This window comes from Brachyhypopomus gauderio, unplaced genomic scaffold, assembly GCF_052324685.1.
Source record: "Brachyhypopomus gauderio isolate BG-103 unplaced genomic scaffold, BGAUD_0.2 sc159, whole genome shotgun sequence".
NCBI lineage: Eukaryota > Metazoa > Chordata > Actinopteri > Gymnotiformes > Hypopomidae > Brachyhypopomus > Brachyhypopomus gauderio.
The window spans coordinates 290,308-313,410 of NW_027506980.1; the positions used below are offsets into that span (position 1 = coordinate 290,308).

At 41.6% G+C, this 23,103-nt stretch overlaps 19 non-coding genes across 19 annotated transcripts; 11 read left to right on the forward strand and 8 right to left on the reverse strand.

Annotated features, from left to right (window-relative positions):
• The first annotated feature begins 317 nt into the window (after positions 1-317).
• On the forward strand, positions 318-390 carry trnak-cuu (transfer RNA lysine (anticodon CUU)). The gene has a single exon. It is a non-coding gene; the product is annotated as a tRNA-Lys (tRNA).
• A 1,479-nt stretch (positions 391-1,869) lies between these two features.
• trnan-guu (transfer RNA asparagine (anticodon GUU)) lies at positions 1,870-1,943 on the reverse strand. Its single transcript has one exon. It is a non-coding gene; the product is annotated as a tRNA-Asn (tRNA).
• A 1,154-nt stretch (positions 1,944-3,097) lies between these two features.
• trnak-cuu (transfer RNA lysine (anticodon CUU)) lies at positions 3,098-3,170 on the forward strand. The gene has a single exon. It is a non-coding gene; the product is annotated as a tRNA-Lys (tRNA).
• A 1,317-nt stretch (positions 3,171-4,487) lies between these two features.
• On the forward strand, positions 4,488-4,560 carry trnak-cuu (transfer RNA lysine (anticodon CUU)). The gene has a single exon. It is a non-coding gene; the product is annotated as a tRNA-Lys (tRNA).
• Positions 4,561-4,649: 89 nt separating this feature from the next.
• Positions 4,650-4,723, reverse strand: trnan-guu (transfer RNA asparagine (anticodon GUU)). The gene has a single exon. It is a non-coding gene; the product is annotated as a tRNA-Asn (tRNA).
• Positions 4,724-5,877: 1,154 nt separating this feature from the next.
• On the forward strand, positions 5,878-5,950 carry trnak-cuu (transfer RNA lysine (anticodon CUU)). Its single transcript has one exon. It is a non-coding gene; the product is annotated as a tRNA-Lys (tRNA).
• An 89-nt stretch (positions 5,951-6,039) lies between these two features.
• Positions 6,040-6,113, reverse strand: trnan-guu (transfer RNA asparagine (anticodon GUU)). The gene has a single exon. It is a non-coding gene; the product is annotated as a tRNA-Asn (tRNA).
• A 6,427-nt stretch (positions 6,114-12,540) lies between these two features.
• Positions 12,541-12,613, forward strand: trnak-cuu (transfer RNA lysine (anticodon CUU)). Its single transcript has one exon. It is a non-coding gene; the product is annotated as a tRNA-Lys (tRNA).
• A 1,317-nt stretch (positions 12,614-13,930) lies between these two features.
• Positions 13,931-14,003, forward strand: trnak-cuu (transfer RNA lysine (anticodon CUU)). Its single transcript has one exon. It is a non-coding gene; the product is annotated as a tRNA-Lys (tRNA).
• An 89-nt stretch (positions 14,004-14,092) lies between these two features.
• trnan-guu (transfer RNA asparagine (anticodon GUU)) lies at positions 14,093-14,166 on the reverse strand. Its single transcript has one exon. It is a non-coding gene; the product is annotated as a tRNA-Asn (tRNA).
• Positions 14,167-15,320: 1,154 nt separating this feature from the next.
• On the forward strand, positions 15,321-15,393 carry trnak-cuu (transfer RNA lysine (anticodon CUU)). The gene has a single exon. It is a non-coding gene; the product is annotated as a tRNA-Lys (tRNA).
• Positions 15,394-16,710: 1,317 nt separating this feature from the next.
• trnak-cuu (transfer RNA lysine (anticodon CUU)) lies at positions 16,711-16,783 on the forward strand. The gene has a single exon. It is a non-coding gene; the product is annotated as a tRNA-Lys (tRNA).
• Positions 16,784-16,872: 89 nt separating this feature from the next.
• On the reverse strand, positions 16,873-16,946 carry trnan-guu (transfer RNA asparagine (anticodon GUU)). The gene has a single exon. It is a non-coding gene; the product is annotated as a tRNA-Asn (tRNA).
• Positions 16,947-18,100: 1,154 nt separating this feature from the next.
• Positions 18,101-18,173, forward strand: trnak-cuu (transfer RNA lysine (anticodon CUU)). The gene has a single exon. It is a non-coding gene; the product is annotated as a tRNA-Lys (tRNA).
• Positions 18,174-18,262: 89 nt separating this feature from the next.
• trnan-guu (transfer RNA asparagine (anticodon GUU)) lies at positions 18,263-18,336 on the reverse strand. Its single transcript has one exon. It is a non-coding gene; the product is annotated as a tRNA-Asn (tRNA).
• Positions 18,337-19,490: 1,154 nt separating this feature from the next.
• trnak-cuu (transfer RNA lysine (anticodon CUU)) lies at positions 19,491-19,563 on the forward strand. The gene has a single exon. It is a non-coding gene; the product is annotated as a tRNA-Lys (tRNA).
• Positions 19,564-20,880: 1,317 nt separating this feature from the next.
• On the forward strand, positions 20,881-20,953 carry trnak-cuu (transfer RNA lysine (anticodon CUU)). The gene has a single exon. It is a non-coding gene; the product is annotated as a tRNA-Lys (tRNA).
• Positions 20,954-21,042: 89 nt separating this feature from the next.
• trnan-guu (transfer RNA asparagine (anticodon GUU)) lies at positions 21,043-21,116 on the reverse strand. The gene has a single exon. It is a non-coding gene; the product is annotated as a tRNA-Asn (tRNA).
• A 1,316-nt stretch (positions 21,117-22,432) lies between these two features.
• trnan-guu (transfer RNA asparagine (anticodon GUU)) lies at positions 22,433-22,506 on the reverse strand. The gene has a single exon. It is a non-coding gene; the product is annotated as a tRNA-Asn (tRNA).
• Positions 22,507-23,103: the final 597 nt, after the last annotated feature.

The following is a 23,103-nucleotide window of genomic DNA, read 5'->3' on the forward strand; positions in this document are numbered from 1 at the left end:
AAATTAATGTTTTCTTCCGCTACAAAACGTTTTTTCAACAACTACAAAGAGGCTATGCAACGAAACTGAGCTGAGATGTCAAGTGCCTTTAATGGTACATTTTTGACCCCACTTCAAATGCTGCTGTTACCTGACCAGTTCGATTGTTAGTTTGCCAGATTCTCAATCTCTGGGATGTGAGATCATGCACCAGGTTTAGTGAATGTTTAAGGGTGAAGGTCTTTAGTTTCTGCACAAATTCCACAAACATAGCTCAGGTCCTGCTCAACATGTCAACATGTGGCGACAGCAAGTGCCTTTGGGGTCCTACAAAAATCGCCCGGCTAGCTCAGTCGGTAGAGCATGAGACTCTTAATCTCAGGGTCGTGGGTTCGAGCCCCACGTTGGGCGAGAGGCTGATTTGTTTGAGTGAAATGTTGAAATTTAGTTAATCTGTTTGCACAAAATACGTCTAAAAAAGAAGAGAAAGGAACATACATCTTCCCTGAGTGGGCTCGAACCACCATCCTTTCGGTTAACAGCCGAACGCGCTAACCGATTGTGCCACAGAGACCAGATGCTGCTGTGCTTACATAGTTCTTCCTCAAAAGAAAAACCCAACAAGCACATTCCTCCTGTTTGCTGGCTTTTGATGAAATGAGCCAATGCATAAAGGATGCAACATCAATGTCACTCACACTTTTCTGCTAGCTTGTCTAAAATTCGCCCTTCCTTCAATTTCTCACTTGTCAAGACCTGCAGGTCTTCAAACAAAAGGTCAGTTTGTAGACCCTTTTCCTGTCAAAGTTTTGATCCTTTTGTCCACCAGTCATCGGAATGTGTATGATTTTCACCAGTTTACACAGTGTAGCTCCCTTGCCTTCAGTTGCAGGGTTATGTCCTCTTAGATAAGACGCTTTTGAAATTATTTGTGAAAATGCACCCAAAACCTATTCAAAACAGATTTGATGGAAGCACTGCAGGAGCTGCTCCAAGACGCATTTTGTCCAGAAAATGTCCTATCATGAATGCATCCATATCACCAACACACATTTACAAACCAAACCATAGGCAATAAAATACATGAGTAAACTGATTTGTGGACCTTTGTGGCACTTGGTACTGCTGAGATCAGGATCATTACAGAGTTCAGCAATTATTTTCCCAACTAGGTCATTGATACATTGGAATCCCCAATGTTTTCTGGAACAGAATAGGCTATGCCTTTCGGATGAGAATAAAAAAAGACTTCAAGAACCAAAAAAGAAGTTAAGCTGCCTTCAGCTGATGTACTCAGACTAAAGGGAAACACTTTAAATCCCAAGGTGAAATGCACATGCTCAAAATTTTATCAGGACAGAGTACATGTTTTACTTTGATATTAAGAGTGATCAATGGATTGTCTTCCAGTAAATTAATGTTTTCTTCCGCTACAAAACGTTTTTTCAACAACTATAAAGAGGCTATGCAACGAAACTGAGCTGGGATGTCAAGTGCCTTTAATGGTACCTTTTTGACCCCACTTCAAATGCTGCTGTTACCTGACCAGTTCGATTGTTAGTTTGCCAGATTCTCAATCTCTGGGATGTGAGATCATGCACCAGGTTTAGTGAATGTTTAAGGGTGAAGGTCTTTAGTTTCTGCACAAATTCCACAAACATAGCTCAGGTCCTGCTCAACATGTCAACATGTGGCGACAGCAAGTGCCTTTGGGGTACTACAAAAATCGCCCGGCTAGCTCAGTCGGTAGAGCATGAGACTCTTAATCTCAGGGTCGTGGGTTGGAGCCCCACGTTGGGCGAGAGGCTGATTTGTTTGAGTGAAATGTTGAAATTTAGTTAATCTGTTTGCACAAAATACGTCTAAAAAAGAAGAGAAAGGAACATACATCGTCCCTGGGTGGGCTCGAACCACCATCCTTTCGGTTAACAGCCGAACGCGCTAACCGATTGCGCCACAGAGACCAGATGCTGCTGTGCTTACATAGTTCTTCCTCAAAAGAAAAACCCAACAAGCACATTCCTCCTGTTTGCTGGCTTTTGATTAAATGAGCCAATGCATAAAGGATGCAACATCAATGTCACTCACACTTTTCTGCTAGCTTGTCTAAAATTCGCCCTTCCTTCAATTTCTCACTTGTCAAGACCTGCAGGTCTTCAAACAAAAGGTCAGTTTGTAGACCCTTTTCCTGTCAAAGTTTTGATCCTTTTGTCCACCAGTCATCGGAATGTGTATGATTTTCACCAGTTTACACAGTGTAGCTCCCTTGCCTTCAGTTGCAGGGTTATGTCCTCTTAGATAAGACGCTTTTGAAATTATTTGTGAAAATGCACCCAAAACCTATTCAAAACAGATTTGATGGAAGCACTGCAGGAGCTGCTCCAAGACGCATTTTGTCCAGAAAATGTGCTATCATGAATGCATCCATATCACCAACACACATTTACAAACCAAACCATAGGCAATAAAATACATGAGTAAACTGATTTGTGGACCTTTGTGGCACTTGGTACTGCTGAGATCAGGATCATTACAGAGTTCAGCAATTATTTTCCCAACTAGGTCATTGATACATTGGAATCCCCAATGTTTTCTGGAACAGAATAGGCTATGCCTTTCGGATGAGAATAAAAAAAGACTTCAAGAACCAAAAAAGAAGTTAAGCTGCCTTCAGCTGATGTACTCAGACTAAAGGGAAACACTTTAAATCCCAAGGTGAAATGCACATGCTCAAAATTTTATCAGGACAGAGTACATGTTTTACTTTGATATTAAGAGCGATCACTAGATTGTCTTCCAGTAAATTAATGTTTTCTTCCGCTACAAAACGTTTTTTCAACAACTACAAAGAGGCTATGCAACGAAACTGAGCTGAGATGTCAAGTGCCTTTAATGGTACATTTTTGACCCCACTTCAAATGCTGCTGTTACCTGACCAGTTCGATTGTTAGTTTGCCAGATTCTCAATCTCTGGGATGTGAGATCATGCACCAGGTTTAGTGAATGTTTAAGGGTGAAGGTCTTTAGTTTCTGCACAAATTCCACAAACATAGCTCAGGTCCTGCTCAACATGTCAACATGTGGCGACAGCAAGTGCCTTTGGGGTCCTACAAAAATCGCCCGGCTAGCTCAGTCGGTAGAGCATGAGACTCTTAATCTCAGGGTCGTGGGTTCGAGCCCCACGTTGGGCGAGAGGCTGATTTGTTTGAGTGAAATGTTGAAATTTAGTTAATCTGTTTGCACAAAATACGTCTAAAAAAGAAGAGAAAGGAACATACATCTTCCCTGAGTGGGCTCGAACCACCATCCTTTCGGTTAACAGCCGAACGCGCTAACCGATTGCGCCACAGAGACCAGATGCTGCTGTGCTTACATAGTTCTTCCTCAAAAGAAAAACCCAACAAGCACATTCCTCCTGTTTGCTGGCTTTTGATGAAATGAGCCAATGCATAAAGGATGCAACATCAATGTCACTCACACTTTTCTGCTAGCTTGTCTAAAATTCGCCCTTCCTTCAATTTCTCACTTGTCAAGACCTGCAGGTCTTCAAACAAAAGGTCAGTTTGTAGACCCTTTTCCTGTCAAAGTTTTGATCCTTTTGTCCACCAGTCATCGGAATGTGTATGATTTTCACCAGTTTACACAGTGTAGCTCCCTTGCCTTCAGTTGCAGGGTTATGTCCTCTTAGATAAGACGCTTTTGAAATTATTTGTGAAAATGCACCCAAAACCTATTCAAAACAGATTTGATGGAAGCACTGCAGGAGCTGCTCCAAGACGCATTTTGTCCAGAAAATGTCCTATCATGAATGCATCCATATCACCAACACACATTTACAAACCAAACCATAGGCAATAAAATACATGAGTAAACTGATTTGTGGACCTTTGTGGCACTTGGTACTGCTGAGATCAGGATCATTACAGAGTTCAGCAATTATTTTCCCAACTAGGTCATTGATACATTGGAATCCCCAATGTTTTCTGGAACAGAATAGGCTATGCCTTTCGGATGAGAATAAAAAAAGACTTCAAGAACCAAAAAAGAAGTTAAGCTGCCTTCAGCTGATGTACTCAGACTAAAGGGAAACACTTTAAATCCCAAGGTGAAATGCACATGCTCAAAATTTTATCAGGACAGAGTACATGTTTTACTTTGATATTAAGAGTGATCAATGGATTGTCTTCCAGTAAATTAATGTTTTCTTCCGCTACAAAACGTTTTTTCAACAACTATAAAGAGGCTATGCAACGAAACTGAGCTGGGATGTCAAGTGCCTTTAATGGTACCTTTTTGACCCCACTTCAAATGCTGCTGTTACCTGACCAGTTCGATTGTTAGTTTGCCAGATTCTCAATCTCTGGGATGTGAGATCATGCACCAGGTTTAGTGAATGTTTAAGGGTGAAGGTCTTTAATTTCTGCACAAATTCCACAAACATAGCTCAGGTCCTGCTCAACATGTCAACATGTGGCGACAGCAAGTGCCTTTGGGGTCTTACAAAAATCGCCCGGCTAGCTCAGTCGGTAGAGCATGAGACTCTTAATCTCAGGGTCGTGGGTTCGAGCCCCACGTTGGGCGAGAGGCTGATTTGTTTGAGTGAAATGTTGAAATTTAGTTAATCTGTTTGCACAAAATACGTCTAAAAAAGAAGAGAAAGGAACATACATCGTCCCTGGGTGGGCTCGAACCACCATCCTTTCGGTTAACAGCCGAACGCGCTAACCGATTGCGCCACAGAGACCAGATGCTGCTGTGCTTACATAGTTCTTCCTCAAAAGAAAAACCCAACAAGCACATTCCTCCTGTTTGCTGGCTTTTGATGAAATGAGCCAATGCATAAAGGATGCAACATCAATGTCACTCACACTTTTCTGCTAGCTTGTCTAAAATTCGCCCTTCCTTCAATTTCTCACTTGTCAAGACCTGCAGGTCTTCAAACAAAAGGTCAGTTTGTAGACCCTTTTCCTGTCAAAGTTTTGATCCTTTTGTCCACCAGTCATCGGAATGTGTATGATTTTCACCAGTTTACACAGTGTAGCTCCCTTGCCTTCAGTTGCAGGGTTATGTCCTCTTAGATAAGACGCTTTTGAAATTATTTGTGAAAATGCACCCAAAACCTATTCAAAACAGATTTGATGGAAGCACTGCAGGAGCTGCTCCAAGACGCATTTTGTCCAGAAAATGTGCTATCATGAATGCATCCATATCACCAACACACATTTACAAACCAAACCATAGGCAATAAAATACATGAGTAAACTGATTTGTGGACCTTTGTGGCACTTGGTACTGCTGAGATCAGGATCATTACAGAGTTCAGCAATTATTTTCCCAACTAGGTCATTGATACATTGGAATCCCCAATGTTTTCTGGAACAGAATAGGCTATGCCTTTCGGATGAGAATAAAAAAAGACTTCAAGAACCAAAAAAGAAGTTAAGCTGCCTTCAGCTGATGTACTCAGACTAAAGGGAAACACTTTAAATCCCAAGGTGAAATGCACATGCTCAAAATTTTATCAGGACAGAGTACATGTTTTACTTTGATATTAAGAGCGATCACTAGATTGTCTTCCAGTAAATTAATGTTTTCTTCCGCTACAAAACGTTTTTTCAACAACTATAAAGAGGCTATGCAACGAAACTGAGCTGAGATGTCAAGTGCCTTTAATGGTACATTTTTGACCCCACTTCAAATGCTGCTGTTACCTGACCAGTTCGATTGTTAGTTTGCCAGATTCTCAATCTCTGGGATGTGAGATCATGCACCAGGTTTAGTGAATGTTTAAGGGTGAAGGTCTTTAGTTTCTGCACAAATTCCACAAACATAGCTCAGGTCCTGCTCAACATGTCAACATGTGGCGACAGCAAGTGCCTTTGGGGTCCTACAAAAATCGCCCGGCTAGCTCAGTCGGTAGAGCATGAGACTCTTAATCTCAGGGTCGTGGGTTCGAGCCCCACGTTGGGCGAGAGGCTGATTTGTTTGAGTGAAATGTTGAAATTTAGTTAATCTGTTTGCACAAAATACGTCTAAAAAAGAAGAGAAAGGAACATACATCGTCCCTGGGTGGGCTCGAACCACCATCCTTTCGGTTAACAGCCGAACGCGCTAACCGATTGCGCCACAGAGACCAGATGCTGCTGTGCTTACATAGTTCTTCCTCAAAAGAAAAACCCAACAAGCACATTCCTCCTGTTTGCTGGCTTTTGATTAAATGAGCCAATGCATAAAGGATGCAACATCAATGTCACTCACACTTTTCTGCTAGCTTGTCTAAAATTCGCCCTTCCTTCAATTTCTCACTTGTCAAGACCTGCAGGTCTTCAAACAAAAGGTCAGTTTGTAGACCCTTTTCCTGTCAAAGTTTTGATCCTTTTGTCCACCAGTCATCGGAATGTGTATGATTTTCACCAGTTTACACAGTGTAGCTCCCTTGCCTTCAGTTGCAGGGTTATGTCCTCTTAGATAAGACGCTTTTGAAATTATTTGTGAAAATGCACCCAAAACCTATTCAAAACAGATTTGATGGAAGCACTGCAGGAGCTGCTCCAAGACGCATTTTGTCCAGAAAATGTGCTATCATGAATGCATCCATATCACCAACACACATTTACAAACCAAACCATAGGCAATAAAATACATGAGTAAACTGATTTGTGGACCTTTGTGGCACTTGGTACTGCTGAGATCAGGATCATTACAGAGTTCAGCAATTATTTTCCCAACTAGGTCATTGATACATTGGAATCCCCAATGTTTTCTGGAACAGAATAGGCTATGCCTTTCGGATGAGAATAAAAAAAGACTTCAAGAACCAAAAAAGAAGTTAACACTAGAAGCGCCGCGCCTCATTTACATACTTATACCTAGAAGCGCGGAGGGCCGGTCATCTGACCGATTTCACCACCTCCTACTAGCGCCGTGTTGTTTTCACCTACTTAAAGCGCGCCTCGGGCGGTCAAAAGACCGCTGAGTCTTTACACAGGGGAGCTGGTACTGACACATAATTAACGCTAGATGGCGTTTTGCACAAAAGGAAGAATGAGCCGCCCAAACAAAATATTCGTAATGGTGACATTTGCACGTAACGTCAATATGTTAACAAATTAATGTGACTAAACCTTTTAGAATCAGTGCCTTGTGACCTTGTTCTCAGTAGCTTTCCCATTGTCAGTTTTGTTTAGTTTCATATTGCATTTCCTGGTTTGTGCGAAAACGTAAATGCAAAATATAGTTTCAGTTTTGTTTCTTGGTTAGTGTAATAGTTTGCTTGGTTAGTGTAATAGTTTGCTTATTTGTCTGTGTGTTATTCTGTTGGCATATATGTCACTATATTATCATGTACGTTCGCCACACCACTAACCCACTGGCCCGCACCCCCACTGTGAAGCGTTCACGTCTTTTGTCTTGCTAATGCTACAGACTGCGCTGCAGCCTTCCACCCCCACATCCACAAAAAGCTTGTTCGATACTCAGAGTAGCAAAGTGAAGCCCGTAGACCGAGCTAAAGCAAGTTTGTTTGTATACTCAATGTTACGCCATTTCAAGTTTTAATGTCTAAAAGTTGTGTATGTTAGTGAATTGTAGGCTATGGTGAACATAACAAATCTACAAATAAATGTCTATAATGTTTTGTGTTAGACAAAGAACAAAAAGCATAAATAGGCAAAATAATTACAAAAATATCATTATAAAAGGTAGGCTATGTACCTTTGCGTAACAAAACGCAAAATTATTAAAATGATACGGATGGCTTCACGAATATAGTTGCCTCTGTCCTCTCTAATGTTCACTTTTTTATCTTGCCGTATTGTGTTGCCGTTTCAAATGAGGTGTTTGATCGGTGAATAGCCGATGTGTGATCCCACGTCCTAACGACCGTGTTATCACCGAGCGTTATCACCATTCGGTGATTTACATGTATCGTATATTGCATAAGTTTCGTTCCCCACCTCAAATTAAGTTCCATTTATGTAGTGAATTGTGAACTTGAGAATAAACCTCCGCCGCTGTGGTTAATGTTCATGCACTGTTTGAACAATATTTATTAATTACAGCCAGGTTTTGGAGGTTGTAGAACACAGCTACAGGCCAACAACGGGTGCATCCCGTCTCTCTTTAGCGTATATTGCATAAGTTTCGTTCACCACCTCAAATTAAGTTCCATTTATGTAGTGAATTGTGAACTTGAGAATAAACCTCCACCGCTGTGGTTAATGTTCATGCACTGTTTGAACAATATTTATTAATTACAGCCAGGTTTTGGAGGTTGTAGAACACAGCTACAGGCCAACAACGGGTGCATCCCGTCTCTCTTTAGCGTATATTGCATAAGTTTCGTTCCCCACCTCAAATTAAGTTACATTTATGTAGTGAATTGTGAACTTGAGAATAAACCTCCACCGCTGTGGTTAATGTTCATGCACTGTTTGAACAATATTTATTAATTACAGCCAGGTTTTGGAGGTTGTAGAACACAGCTACAGGCCAACAACGGGTGCATCCCGTCTCTCTTTAGCGTATATTGCATAAGTTTCGTTCCCCACCTCAAATTAAGTTACATTTATGTAGTGAATTGTGAACTTGAGAATAAACCTCCACCGCTGTGGTTAATGTTCATGCACTGTTTGAACAATATTTATTAATTACAGCCAGGTTTTGGAGGTTGTAGAACACAGCTACAGGCCAACAACGGGTGCATCCCATCTCTCTTTAGCGTATATTGAATAAGTTTCGTTCCCCACCTCAAATTAAGTTCCATTTATGTAGTGAATTGTGAACTTGAGAATAAACCTCCACCGCTGTGGTTAATGTTCATGCACTGTTTGAACAATATTTATTAATTACAGCCAGGTTTTGGAGGTTGTAGAACACAGCTACAGGCCAACAACGGGTGCATCCCGTCTCTCTTTAGCGTATATTGCATAAGTTTCGTTCCCCACCTCAAATTAAGTTACATTTATGTAGTGAATTGTGAACTTGAGAATAAACCTCCACCGCTGTGGTTAATGTTCATGCACTGTTTGAACAATATTTATTAATTACAGCCAGGTTTTGGAGGTTGTAGAACACAGCTACAGGCCAACAACGGGTGCATCCCGTCTCTCTTTAGCGTATATTGCATAAGTTTCGTTCACCACCTCAAATTAAGTTCCCTTTGTTTTGATTTGTGTGTCAGCTTCACACAACTCAACATTCAAAACACAGCTTAGGTGCAGTCTTTGCACATTTGCCACAGACCAGTCGCTTACATGTCTGGCAGATGTCATACGTTTTGTTCCCTGAACATCTGCCGACTTGGCATTGTTTTCTTTTTGAGGGCGGGCAAGGAGCTTCAGGTAAAATTCGCTTTTGTGCCACTGCCCTAGCCGCTTTCGCCATTTTCTGCTGTGCACACAGCTCCTTTACCAACTCGAGAATAAACCTTCGTCTGCTCAGGTTAACGTTCATGCACTGTTTGAACAATATATGTGCATTTATTGCAGCCAGGTCTAGGAGGTTGTAGAAAACCGCGACAGGCCAACGACGGGTGCCTCCCTTCACCGAATACAGTCGTGCCATTTGATCCATAACATCAACGCCACATTTAGTCGTGTTGTAATATGAAACAGTTTCAGGCAGTTTCTTTGCGCCATTATCAATTGAAACTGTCTGATGCATTGAGCTCAGGATGCATACATTTTTTTTAGGTTTTGCCTGGTAAATCGTTAGAGTTATTTTTCCAGCCCACAACACCTTGGTGGAAAATCTTTCAGACTGTGCCTGTGTACATGGGGGCATCTCACGTCTCATTTTATTCATCGTACCAACAATAGTGGTTTTGTTCGCCAAAAGGGTGTTTGCAAGTGCCAATGAAGTGAAGAAATTGTCAGTCGTTACATTTCTTCCTTTACCCATGAAAGGCTCCATCAAACGCAACACAATATTTTCAGACAACCGTTGACCAGCCGGCCTGCTTTCATCTTTCCCTAGATAGGGAATGGCGTTCAACATATATTTTGTTTCAACATCAGCGGCCACCCAGAACTTAATCCCAAATTTATCGGGTTTATTGGCCATGTACTGAGTGAAACGACAGCGAGCTTTAGTTGGGAACAGTTGCTCATCAACAGTTATGTTCTCACCGGGCGTGTAAGAAGCAATGCTGTTTTTCACAAATTTATCAAATATCTCCGAGATCATAGCAAATTTATCAGTCGCAAGGCGGGCAGCCCTTGTGCTCTTGTCATCAAAGCGCAGATAGCGCATGATATCTCTGAATGTCTGTCTAGACATTGTCTCTTTGAAAATGGGATTTCCTAAGTCAGCAGACCAGTATTCATCAAGTTTCATGCTTTTACCGGCTGTTATACCTCTCAAATAAACGAGACCCACAAATGCTTTCAGTTCGTCAGCTGTTAGTTTGAACTGAGCATTATTTCGTTCAGCCTCTGCCTCTGTGTATTTCAGAATTGCGCCCCACATTTCTGTGTCAATCAAACACAGTAAGCTGGTCAGTGGACTTTTAATTTTGTCCTTGGCATAACACGTAGGCCCTGGGGTTTCTCTCACAATATTGCACTCTTGTGCTCTACCCCGAGGTTTGCCAGCAGTTTCAAACCACACCGTACCGTCTTTGGCCTGAAATGAGTCACCACCACACTCAGTTTCAGAGTCCGATTCTGAATCAGATTCAAGATTCAGATCCATTTCACTTTCGCCCTCTCCATCCGACACCTCACATTGTTCGCCCTCCGATTCCATCTCATCAATATTGCACAGCATGTCCAGCACTTGCTTTGGGGTGTACATGATTCTCTGTGCCATTTTTATAATGCACTATGCAACCTTTCAAACGCCCAAACCGAGGAGTCACGCAAACTGTGTTGCTGTTCGATCACCCAAACCGAGCTTTCAAGCAAACTGTGTTGCTGTTCAATCACCCAAACCGAGCTTTCAAGCAAACTGTGTTGCTGTTCAAACGCCCAAACCGAGGAGTCACGCAAACTATGTTGCTGTTCAAACGCCAAAACCGAGCTTTCAAGCAAACTGTGTTGCTGTTCGATCGCCCAAACCGAGCTTTCAAGCAAACTGTGTTGCTGTTCAAACGCCCAAACCGAGGAGTCACGCAAACTATGTTGCTGTTCAAACGCCAAAACCGAGCTTTCAAGCAAACTGTGTTGCTGTTCGATCGCCCAAGCAGAGTTTTCACTCAAACTGTGTAGCCGCGTCCCGACGAATTTATAGCTCACGTTGCCTCATGAATGCTATTGTGAATAAAGTGTTCATAACAGCACCGCCCATGCCATCATCTCAGTTTCGCTCGCAAAGGTATGCATTTACATACGTAACTTGCATTCTGCTTAATTCTTTTGTAATGCCAGTGTGTCAAAAGCAGCCATACATAATGTATGTATCTAACAGCTAGCCCTGGCGAAGAGGGATTATACCCGAGAGATCATTTCTTTGAGATATTGACTTGATAAGTAGGCTAATTACCATTCGCAGAATTCCTGCAAACTACTAAAGCATTTATTAGGCAAAGCAAGACGCTCTCACGGTTTGAAAACCATTGATGTAAACTTATATATAGTATATATTAAATAATATTAATAAATAAAGTATATATTTTAAGACTTTGGAAAGTGAAACACTTTCACTTTCGTTCAACGGACGAATTCCGTTTTGTCTTTACACAATAATCAGTTTGAACTTTGAATAATTTAGTTTTGAAAACTATTGATCTTTATTTAGTTATACTAAATATTAAATGACATACGAATCTTTGCGACACCCGCTGGCAGAAAAGAGAATCACAGTCTTGAAGTGTAGGCGACGACGACAATATTACAGAGATACGAGCGAAATCGATTGAAACTAGCATGTGCAGGGTTTCTTTTAACAATGTAAAAATACTAGTTTATTAAAAGGACAATTCTGGGAAAAGTCATGAAAGGAGGGTTCTGAAATTGGATCCAGTGCAAAGATATTATTATTTTTTGTGCTACTGCGGTCAAGTGACCGGTGCTCGGCGCTTCTAGGTATAATTAGGTCGACCAGAGGCGGCGCTTCTAGTAGACGTCACAGCGGTCAAATGACCGGAGCTTTGGCGCTTCTAGTGTTAAGCTGCCTTCAGCTGATGTACTCAGACTAAAGGGAAACACTTTAAATCCCAAGGTGAAATGCACATGCTCAAAATTTTATCAGGACAGAGTACATGTTTTACTTTGATATTAAGAGCGATCACTAGATTGTCTTCCAGTAAATTAATGTTTTCTTCCGCTACAAAACGTTTTTCAACAACTATAAAGAGGTTATGCAACGAAACTGAGCTGAGATGTCAAGTGCCTTTAATGGTACATTTTTGACCCCACTTCAAATGCTGCTGTTACCTGACCAGTTCGATTGTTAGTTTGCCAGATTCTCAATCTCTGGGATGTGAGATCATGCACCAGGTTTAGTGAATGTTTAAGGGTGAAGGTCTTTAGTTTCTGCACAAATTCCACAAACATAGCTCAGGTCCTGCTCAACATGTCAACATGTGGCGACAGCAAGTGCCTTTGGGGTCCTACAAAAATCGCCCGGCTAGCTCAGTCGGTAGAGCATGAGACTCTTAATCTCAGGGTCGTGGGTTCGAGCCCCACGTTGGGCGAGAGGCTGATTTGTTTGAGTGAAATGTTGAAATTTAGTTAATCTGTTTGCACAAAATACGTCTAAAAAAGAAGAGAAAGGAACATACATCGTCCCTGGGTGGGCTCAAACCACCATCCTTTCGGTTAACAGCCGAACGCGCTAACCGATTGCGCCACAGAGACCAGATGCTGCTGTGCTTACATAGTTCTTCCTCAAAAGAAAAACCCAACAAGCACATTCCTCCTGTTTGCTGGCTTTTGATGAAATGAGCCAATGCATAAAGGATGCAACATCAATGTCACTCACACTTTTCTGCTAGCTTGTCTAAAATTCGCCCTTCCTTCAATTTCTCACTTGTCAAGACCTGCAGGTCTTCAAACAAAAGGTCAGTTTGTAGACCCTTTTCCTGTCAAAGTTTTGATCCTTTTGTCCACCAGTCATCGGAATGTGTATGATTTTCACCAGTTTACACAGTGTAGCTCCCTTGCCTTCAGTTGCAGGGTTATGTCCTCTTAGATAAGACGCTTTTGAAATTATTTGTGAAAATGCACCCAAAACCTATTCAAAACAGATTTGATGGAAGCACTGCAGGAGCTGCTCCAAGACGCATTTTGTCCAGAAAATGTGCTATCATGAATGCATCCATATCACCAACACACATTTACAAACCAAACCATAGGCAATAAAATACATGAGTAAACTGATTTGTGGACCTTTGTGGCACTTGGTACTGCTGAGATCAGGATCATTACAGAGTTCAGCAATTATTTTCCCAACTAGGTCATTGATACATTGGAATCCCCAATGTTTTCTGGAACAGAATAGGCTATGCCTTTCGGATGAGAATAAAAAAAGACTTCAAGAACCAAAAAAGAAGTTAAGCTGCCTTCAGCTGATGTACTCAGACTAAAGGGAAACACTTTAAATCCCAAGGTGAAATGCACATGCTCAAAATTTTATCAGGACAGAGTACATGTTTTACTTTGATATTAAGAGCGATCACTGGATTGTCTTCCAGTAAATTATAGTTTTCTTCCGCTACAAAACGTTTTTTCAACAACTATAAAGAGGCTATGCAATGAAACTGAGCTGAGATGTCAAGTGCCTTTAATGGTACATTTTTGACCCCACTTCAAATGCTGCTGTTACCTGACCAGTTCGATTGTTAGTTTGCCAGATTCTCAATCTCTGGGATGTGAGATCATGCACCAGGTTTAGTGAATGTTTAAGGGTGAAGGTCTTTAGTTTCTGCACAAATTCCACAAACATAGCTCAGGTCCTGCTCAACATGTCAACATGTGGCGACAGCAAGTGCCTTTGGGGTACTACAAAAATCGCCCGGCTAGCTCAGTCGGTAGAGCATGAGACTCTTAATCTCAGGGTCGTGGGTTCGAGCCCCACGTTGGGCGAGAGGCTGATTTGTTTGAGTGAAATGTTGAAATTTAGTTAATCTGTTTGCACAAAATACGTCTAAAAAAGAAGAGAAAGGAACATACATCGTCCCTGGGTGGGCTCGAACCACCATCCTTTCGGTTAACAGCCGAACGCGCTAACCGATTGCGCCACAGAGACCAGATGCTGCTGTGCTTACATAGTTCTTCCTCAAAAGAAAAACCCAACAAGCACATTCCTCCTGTTTGCTGGCTTTTGATTAAATGAGCCAATGCATAAAGGATGCAACATCAATGTCACTCACACTTTTCTGCTAGCTTGTCTAAAATTCGCCCTTCCTTCAATTTCTCACTTGTCAAGACCTGCAGGTCTTCAAACAAAAGGTCAGTTTGTAGACCCTTTTCCTGTCAAAGTTTTGATCCTTTTGTCCACCAGTCATCGGAATGTGTATGATTTTCACCAGTTTACACAGTGTAGCTCCCTTGCCTTCAGTTGCAGGGTTATGTCCTCTTAGATAAGACGCTTTTGAAATTATTTGTGAAAATGCACCCAAAACCTATTCAAAACAGATTTGATGGAAGCACTGCAGGAGCTGCTCCAAGACGCATTTTGTCCAGAAAATGTGCTATCATGAATGCATCCATATCACCAACACACATTTACAAACCAAACCATAGGCAATAAAATACATGAGTAAACTGATTTGTGGACCTTTGTGGCACTTGGTACTGCTGAGATCAGGATCATTACAGAGTTCAGCAATTATTTTCCCAACTAGGTCATTGATACATTGGAATCCCCAATGTTTTCTGGAACAGAATAGGCTATGCCTTTCGGATGAGAATAAAAAAAGACTTCAAGAACCAAAAAAGAAGTTAAGCTGCCTTCAGCTGATGTACTCAGACTAAAGGGAAACACTTTAAATCCCAAGGTGAAATGCACATGCTCAAAATTTTATCAGGACAGAGTACATGTTTTACTTTGATATTAAGAGCGATCACTAGATTGTCTTCCAGTAAATTAATGTTTTCTTCCGCTACAAAACGTTTTTTCAACAACTATAAAGAGGCTATGCAACGAAACTGAGCTGAGATGTCAAGTGCCTTTAATGGTACATTTTTGACCCCACTTCAAATGCTGCTGTTACCTGACCAGTTCGATTGTTAGTTTGCCAGATTCTCAATCTCTGGGATGTGAGATCATGCACCAGGTTTAGTGAATGTTTAAGGGTGAAGGTCTTTAGTTTCTGCACAAATTCCACAAACATAGCTCAGGTCCTGCTCAACATGTCAACATGTGGCGACAGCAAGTGCCTTTGGGGTCCTACAAAAATCGCCCGGCTAGCTCAGTCGGTAGAGCATGAGACTCTTAATCTCAGGGTCGTGGGTTCGAGCCCCACGTTGGGCGAGAGGCTGATTTGTTTGAGTGAAATGTTGAAATTTAGTTAATCTGTTTGCACAAAATACGTCTAAAAAAGAAGAGAAAGGAACATACATCTTCCCTGAGTGGGCTCGAACCACCATCCTTTCGGTTAACAGCCGAACGCGCTAACCGATTGCGCCACAGAGACCAGATGCTGCTGTGCTTACATAGTTCTTCCTCAAAAGAAAAACCCAACAAGCACATTCCTCCTGTTTGCTGGCTTTTGATGAAATGAGCCAATGCATAAAGGATGCAACATCAATGTCACTCACACTTTTCTGCTAGCTTGTCTAAAATTCGCCCTTCCTTCAATTTCTCACTTGTCAAGACCTGCAGGTCTTCAAACAAAAGGTCAGTTTGTAGACCCTTTTCCTGTCAAAGTTTTGATCCTTTTGTCCACCAGTCATCGGAATGTGTATGATTTTCACCAGTTTACACAGAGTAGCTCCCTTGCTTTCAGTTGCAGGGTTATGTCCTCTTAGATAAGACGCTTTTGAAATTATTTGTGAAAATGCACCCAAAACCTATTCAAAACAGATTTGATGGAAGCACTGCAGGAGCTGCTCCAAGACGCATTTTGTCCAGAAAATGTGCTATCATGAATGCATCCATATCACCAACACACATTTACAAACCAAACCATAGGCAATAAAATACATGAGTAAACTGATTTGTGGACCTTTGTGGCACTTGGTACTGCTGAGATCAGGATCATAACAGAGTTCAGCAATTATTTTCCCAACTAGGTCATTGATACATTGGAATCCCCAATGTTTTCTGGAACAGAATAGGCTATGCCTTTCGGATGAGAATAAAAAAAGACTTCAAGAACCAAAAAAGAAGTTAAGCTGCCTTCAGCTGATGTACTCAGACTAAAGGGAAACACTTTAAATCCCAAGGTGAAATGCACATGCTCAAAATTTTATCAGGACAGAGTACATGTTTTACTTTGATATTAAGAGCGATCACTAGATTGTCTTCCAGTAAATGAATGTTTTCTTCCGCTACAAAACGTTTTTTCAACAACTATAAAGAGGCTATGCAACGAAACTGAGCTGAGATGTCAAGTGCCTTTAATGGTACATTTTTGACCCCACTTCAAATGCTGCTGTTACCTGACCAGTTCGATTGTTAGTTTGCCAGATTCTCAATCTCTGGGATGTGAGATCATGCACCAGGTTTAGTGAATGTTTAAGGGTGAAGGTCTTTAGTTTCTGCACAAATTCCACAAACATAGCTCAGGTCCTGCTCAACATGTCAACATGTGGCGACAGCAAGTGCCTTTGGGGTCCTACAAAAATCGCCCGGCTAGCTCAGTCGGTAGAGCATGAGACTCTTAATCTCAGGGTCGTGGGTTCGAGCCCCACGTTGGGCGAGAGGCTGATTTGTTTGAGTGAAATGTTGAAATTTAGTTAATCTGTTTGCACAAAATACGTCTAAAAAAGAAGAGAAAGGAACATACATCGTCCCTGGGTGGGCTCGAACCACCATCCTTTCGGTTAACAGCCGAACGCGCTAACCGATTGCGCCACAGAGACCAGATGCTGCTGTGCTTACATAGTTCTTCCTCAAAAGAAAAACCCAACAAGCACATTCCTCCTGTTTGCTGGCTTTTGATGAAATGAGCCAATGCATAAAGGATGCAACATCAATGTCACTCACACTTTTCTGCTAGCTTGTCTAAAATTCGCCCTTCCTTCAATTTCTCACTTGTCAAGACCTGCAGGTCTTCAAACAAAAGGTCAGTTTGTAGACCCTTTTCCTGTCAAAGTTTTGATCCTTTTGTCCACCAGTCATCGGAATGTGTATGATTTTCACCAGTTTACACAGTGTAGCTCCCTTGCCTTCAGTTGCAGGGTTATGTCCTCTTAGATAAGACGCTTTTGAAATTATTTGTGAAAATGCACCCAAAACCTATTCAAAACAGATTTGATGGAAGCACTGCAGGAGCTGCTCCAAGACGCATTTTGTCCAGAAAATGTGCTATCATGAATGCATCCATATCACCAACACACATTTACAAACCAAACCATAGGCAATAAAATACATGAGTAAACTGATTTGTGGACCTTTGTGGCACTTGGTACTGCTGAGATCAGGATCATTACAGAGTTCAGCAATTATTTTCCCAACTAGGTCATTGATACATTGGAATCCCCAATGTTTTCTGGAACAGAATAGGCTATGCCTTTCGGATGAGAATAAAAAAAGACTTCAAGAACCAAAAAAGAAGTTAAGCTGCCTTCAGCTGATGTACTCAGACTAAAGGGAAACACTTTAAATCCCAAGGTGAAATGCACATGCTCAAAATTTTATCAGGACAGAGTACATGTTTTACTTTGATATTAAGAGTGATCAATGGATTGTCTTCCAGTAAATTAATGTTTTCTTCCGCTACAAAACGTTTTTTCAACAACTATAAAGAGGCTATGCAACGAAACTGAGCTGGGATGTCAAGTGCCTTTAATGGTACCTTTTTGACCCCACTTCAAATGCTGCTGTTACCTGACCAGTTCGATTGTTAGTTTGCCAGATTCTCAATCTCTGGGATGTGAGATCATGCACCAGGTTTAGTGAATGTTTAAGGGTGAAGGTCTTTAATTTCTGCACAAATTCCACAAACATAGCTCAGGTCCTGCTCAACATGTCAACATGTGGCGACAGCAAGTGCCTTTGGGGTCTTACTAAAATCGCCCGGCTAGCTCAGTCGGTAGAGCATGAGACTCTTAATCTCAGGGTCGTGGGTTCGAGCCCCACGTTGGGCGAGAGGCTGATTTGTTTGAGTGAAATGTTGAAATTTAGTTAATCTGTTTGCACAAAATACGTCTAAAAAAGAAGAGAAAGGAACATACATCGTCCCTGGGTGGGCTCGAACCACCATCCTTTCGGTTAACAGCCGAACGCGCTAACCGATTGCGCCACAGAGACCAGATGCTGCTGTGCTTACATAGTTCTTCCTCAAAAGAAAAACCCAACAAGCACATTCCTCCTGTTTGCTGGCTTTTGATGAAATGAGCCAATGCATAAAGGATGCAACATCAATGTCACTCACACTTTTCTGCTAGCTTGTCTAAAATTCGCCCTTCCTTCAATTTCTCACTTGTCAAGACCTGCAGGTCTTCAAACAAAAGGTCAGTTTGTAGACCCTTTTCCTGTCAAAGTTTTGATCCTTTTGTCCACCAGTCATCGGAATGTGTATGATTTTCACCAGTTTACACAGTGTAGCTCCCTTGCCTTCAGTTGCAGGGTTATGTCCTCTTAGATAAGACGCTTTTGAAATTATTTGTGAAAATGCACCCAAAACCTATTCAAAACAGATTTGATGGAAGCACTGCAGGAGCTGCTCCAAGACGCATTTTGTCCAGAAAATGTGCTATCATGAATGCATCCATATCACCAACACACATTTACAAACCAAACCATAGGCAATAAAATACATGAGTAAACTGATTTGTGGACCTTTGTGGCACTTGGTACTGCTGAGATCAGGATCATTACAGAGTTCAGCAATTATTTTCCCAACTAGGTCATTGATACATTGGAATCCCCAATGTTTTCTGGAACAGAATAGGCTATGCCTTTCGGATGAGAATAAAAAAAGACTTCAAGAACCAAAAAAGAAGTTAAGCTGCCTTCAGCTGATGTACTCAGACTAAAGGGAAACACTTTAAATCCCAAGGTGAAATGCACATGCTCAAAATTTTATCAGGACAGAGTACATGTTTTACTTTGATATTAAGAGCGATCACTAGATTGTCTTCCAGTAAATTAATGTTTTCTTCCGCTACAAAACGTTTTTTCAACAACTATAAAGAGGCTATGCAACGAAACTGAGCTGAGATGTCAAGTGCCTTTAATGGTACATTTTTGACCCCACTTCAAATGCTGCTGTTACCTGACCAGTTCGATTGTTAGTTTGCCAGATTCTCAATCTCTGGGATGTGAGATCATGCACCAGGTTTAGTGAATGTTTAAGGGTGAAGGTCTTTAGTTTCTGCACAAATTCCACAAACATAGCTCAGGTCCTGCTCAACATGTCAACATGTGGCGACAGCAAGTGCCTTTGGGGTCCTACAAAAATCGCCCGGCTAGCTCAGTCGGTAGAGCATGAGACTCTTAATCTCAGGGTCGTGGGTTCGAGCCCCACGTTGGGCGAGAGGCTGATTTGTTTGAGTGAAATGTTGAAATTTAGTTAATGTGTTTGCACAAAATACGTCTAAAAAAGAAGAGAAAGGAACATACATCGTCCCTGAGTGGGCTCGAACCACCATCCTTTCGGTTAACAGCCGAACGCGCTAACCGATTGCGCCACAGAGACCAGATGCTGCTGTGCTTACATAGTTCTTCCTCAAAAGAAAAACCCAACAAGCACATTCCTCCTGTTTGCTGGCTTTTGATGAAATGAGCCAATGCATAAAGGATGCAACATCAATGTCACTCACACTTTTCTGCTAGCTTGTCTAAAATTCGCCCTTCCTTCAATTTCTCACTTGTCAAGACCTGCAGGTCTTCAAACAAAAGGTCAGTTTGTAGACCCTTTTCCTGTCAAAGTTTTGATCCTTTTGTCCACCAGTCATCGGAATGTGTATGATTTTCACCAGTTTACACAGAGTAGCTCCCTTGCTTTCAGTTGCAGGGTTATGTCCTCTTAGATAAGACGCTTTTGAAATTATTTGTGAAAATGCACCCAAAACCTATTCAAAACAGATTTGATGGAAGCACTGCAGGAGCTGCTCCAAGACGCATTTTGTCCAGAAAATGTGCTATCATGAATGCATCCATATCACCAACACACATTTACAAACCAAACCATAGGCAATAAAATACATGAGTAAACTGATTTGTGGACCTTTGTGGCACTTGGTACTGCTGAGATCAGGATCATAACAGAGTTCAGCAATTATTTTCCCAACTAGGTCATTGATACATTGGAATCCCCAATGTTTTCTGGAACAGAATAGGCTATGCCTTTCGGATGAGAATAAAAAAAGACTTCAAGAACCAAAAAAGAAGTTAAGCTGCCTTCAGCTGATGTACTCAGACTAAAGGGAAACACTTTAAATCCCAAGGTGAAATGCACATGCTCAAAATTTTATCAGGACAGAGTACATGTTTTACTTTGATATTAAGAGCGATCACTAGATTGTCTTCCAGTAAATGAATGTTTTCTTCCGCTACAAAACGTTTTTTCAACAACTATAAAGAGGCTATGCAACGAAACTGAGCTGAGATGTCAAGTGCCTTTAATGGTACATTTTTGACCCCACTTCAAATGCTGCTGTTACCTGACCAGTTCGATTGTTAGTTTGCCAGATTCTCAATCTCTGGGATGTGAGATCATGCACCAGGTTTAGTGAATGTTTAAGGGTGAAGGTCTTTAGTTTCTGCACAAATTCCACAAACATAGCTCAGGTCCTGCTCAACATGTCAACATGTGGCGACAGCAAGTGCCTTTGGGGTCCTACAAAAATCGCCCGGCTAGCTCAGTCGGTAGAGCATGAGACTCTTAATCTCAGGGTCGTGAGTTCGAGCCCCACGTTGGGCGAGAGGCTGATTTGTTTGAGTGAAATGTTGAAATTTAGTTAATCTGTTTGCACAAAATACGTCTAAAAAAGAAGAGAAAGGAACATACATCGTCCCTGGGTGGGCTCGAACCACCATCCTTTCGGTTAACAGCCGAACGCGCTAACCGATTGCGCCACAGAGACCAGATGCTGCTGTGCTTACATAGTTCTTCCTCAAAAGAAAAACCCAACAAGCACATTCCTCCTGTTTGCTGGCTTTTGATGAAATGAGCCAATGCATAAAGGATGCAACATCAATGTCACTCACACTTTTCTGCTAGCTTGTCTAAAATTCGCCCTTCCTTCAATTTCTCACTTGTCAAGACCTGCAGGTCTTCAAACAAAAGGTCAGTTTGTAGACCCTTTTCCTGTCAAAGTTTTGATCCTTTTGTCCACCAGTCATCGGAATGTGTATGATTTTCACCAGTTTACACAGTGTAGCTCCCTTGCATTCAGTTGCAGGGTTATGTCCTCTTAGATAAGACGCTTTTCAAATTATTTGTGAAAATGCACCCAAAACCTATTCAAAACAGATTTGATGGAAGCACTGCAGGAGCTGCTCCAAGACGCATTTTGTCCAGAAAATGTGCTATCATGAATGCATACATATCACCAACACACATTTACAAACCAAACCATAGGCAATAAAATACATGAGTAAACTGATTTGTGGACCTTTGTGGCACTTGGTACTGCTGAGATCAGGATCATTACAGAGTTCAGCAATTATTTTCCCAACTAGGTCATTGATACATTGGAATCCCCAATGTTTTCTGGAACAGAATAGGCTATGCCTTTCGGATGAGAATAAAAAAAGACTTCAAGAACCAAAAAAGAAGTTAAGCTGCCTTCAGCTGATGTACTCAGACTAAAGGGAAACACTTTAAATCCCAAGGTGAAATGCACATGCTCAAAATTTTATCAGGACAGAGTACATGTTTTACTTTGATATTAAGAGCGATCACTGGATTGTCTTCCAGTAAATTAATGTTTTCTTCCGCTACAAAACGTTTTTTCAACAACTATAAAGAGGCTATGCAACGAAACTGAGCTGGGATGTCAAGTGCCTTTAATGGTACCTTTTTGACCCCACTTCAAATGCTGCTGTTACCTGACCAGTTCGATTGTTGATTTGCCAGATTCTCAATCTCTGGGATGTGAGATCATGCACCAGGTTTAGTGAATGTTTAAGGGTGAAGGTCTTTAATTTCTGCACAAATTCCACAAACATAGCTCAGGTCCTGCTCAACATGTCAACATGTGGCGACAGCAAGTGCCTTTGGGGTCCTACAAAAATCGCCCGGCTAGCTCAGTCAGTACAGCATGAGACTCTTAATCTCAGGGTCGTGGGTTCGAGCCCCATGTTGGGCGAGAGGCTGATTTGTTTGAGTGAAATGTTGAAATTTAGTTAATCTGTTTGCACAAAATACGTCTAAAAAAGAAGAGAAAGGAACATACATCGTCCCTGGGTGGGCTCGAACCACCATCCTTTCGGTTAACAGCCGAACGCGCTAACCGATTGCGCCACAGAGACCAGATGCTGCTGTGCTTACATAGTTCTTCCTCAAAAGAAAAACCCAACAAGCACATTCCTCCTGTTTGCTGGCTTTTGATGAAATGAGCCAATGCATAAAGGATGCAACATCAATGTCACTCACACTTTTCTGCTAGCTTGTCTAAAATTCGCCCTTCCTTCAATTTCTCACTTGTCAAGACCTGCAGGTCTTCAAACAAAAGGTCAGTTTGTAGACCCTTTTCCTGTCAAAGTTTTGATCCTTTTGTCCACCAGTCATCGGAATGTGTATGATTTTCACCAGTTTACACAGTGTAGCTCCCTTGCCTTCAGTTGCAGGGTTATGTCCTCTTAGATAAGACGCTTTTGAAATTATTTGTGAAAATGCACCCAAAACCTATTCAAAACAGATTTGATGGAAGCACTGCAGGAGCTGCTCCAAGACGCATTTTGTCCAGAAAATGTGCTATCATGAATGCATCCATATCACCAACACACATTTACAAACCAAACCATAGGCAATAAAATACATGAGTAAACTGATTTGTGGACCTTTGTGGCACTTGGTACTGCTGAGATCAGGATCATTACAGAGTTCAGCAATTATTTTCCCAACTA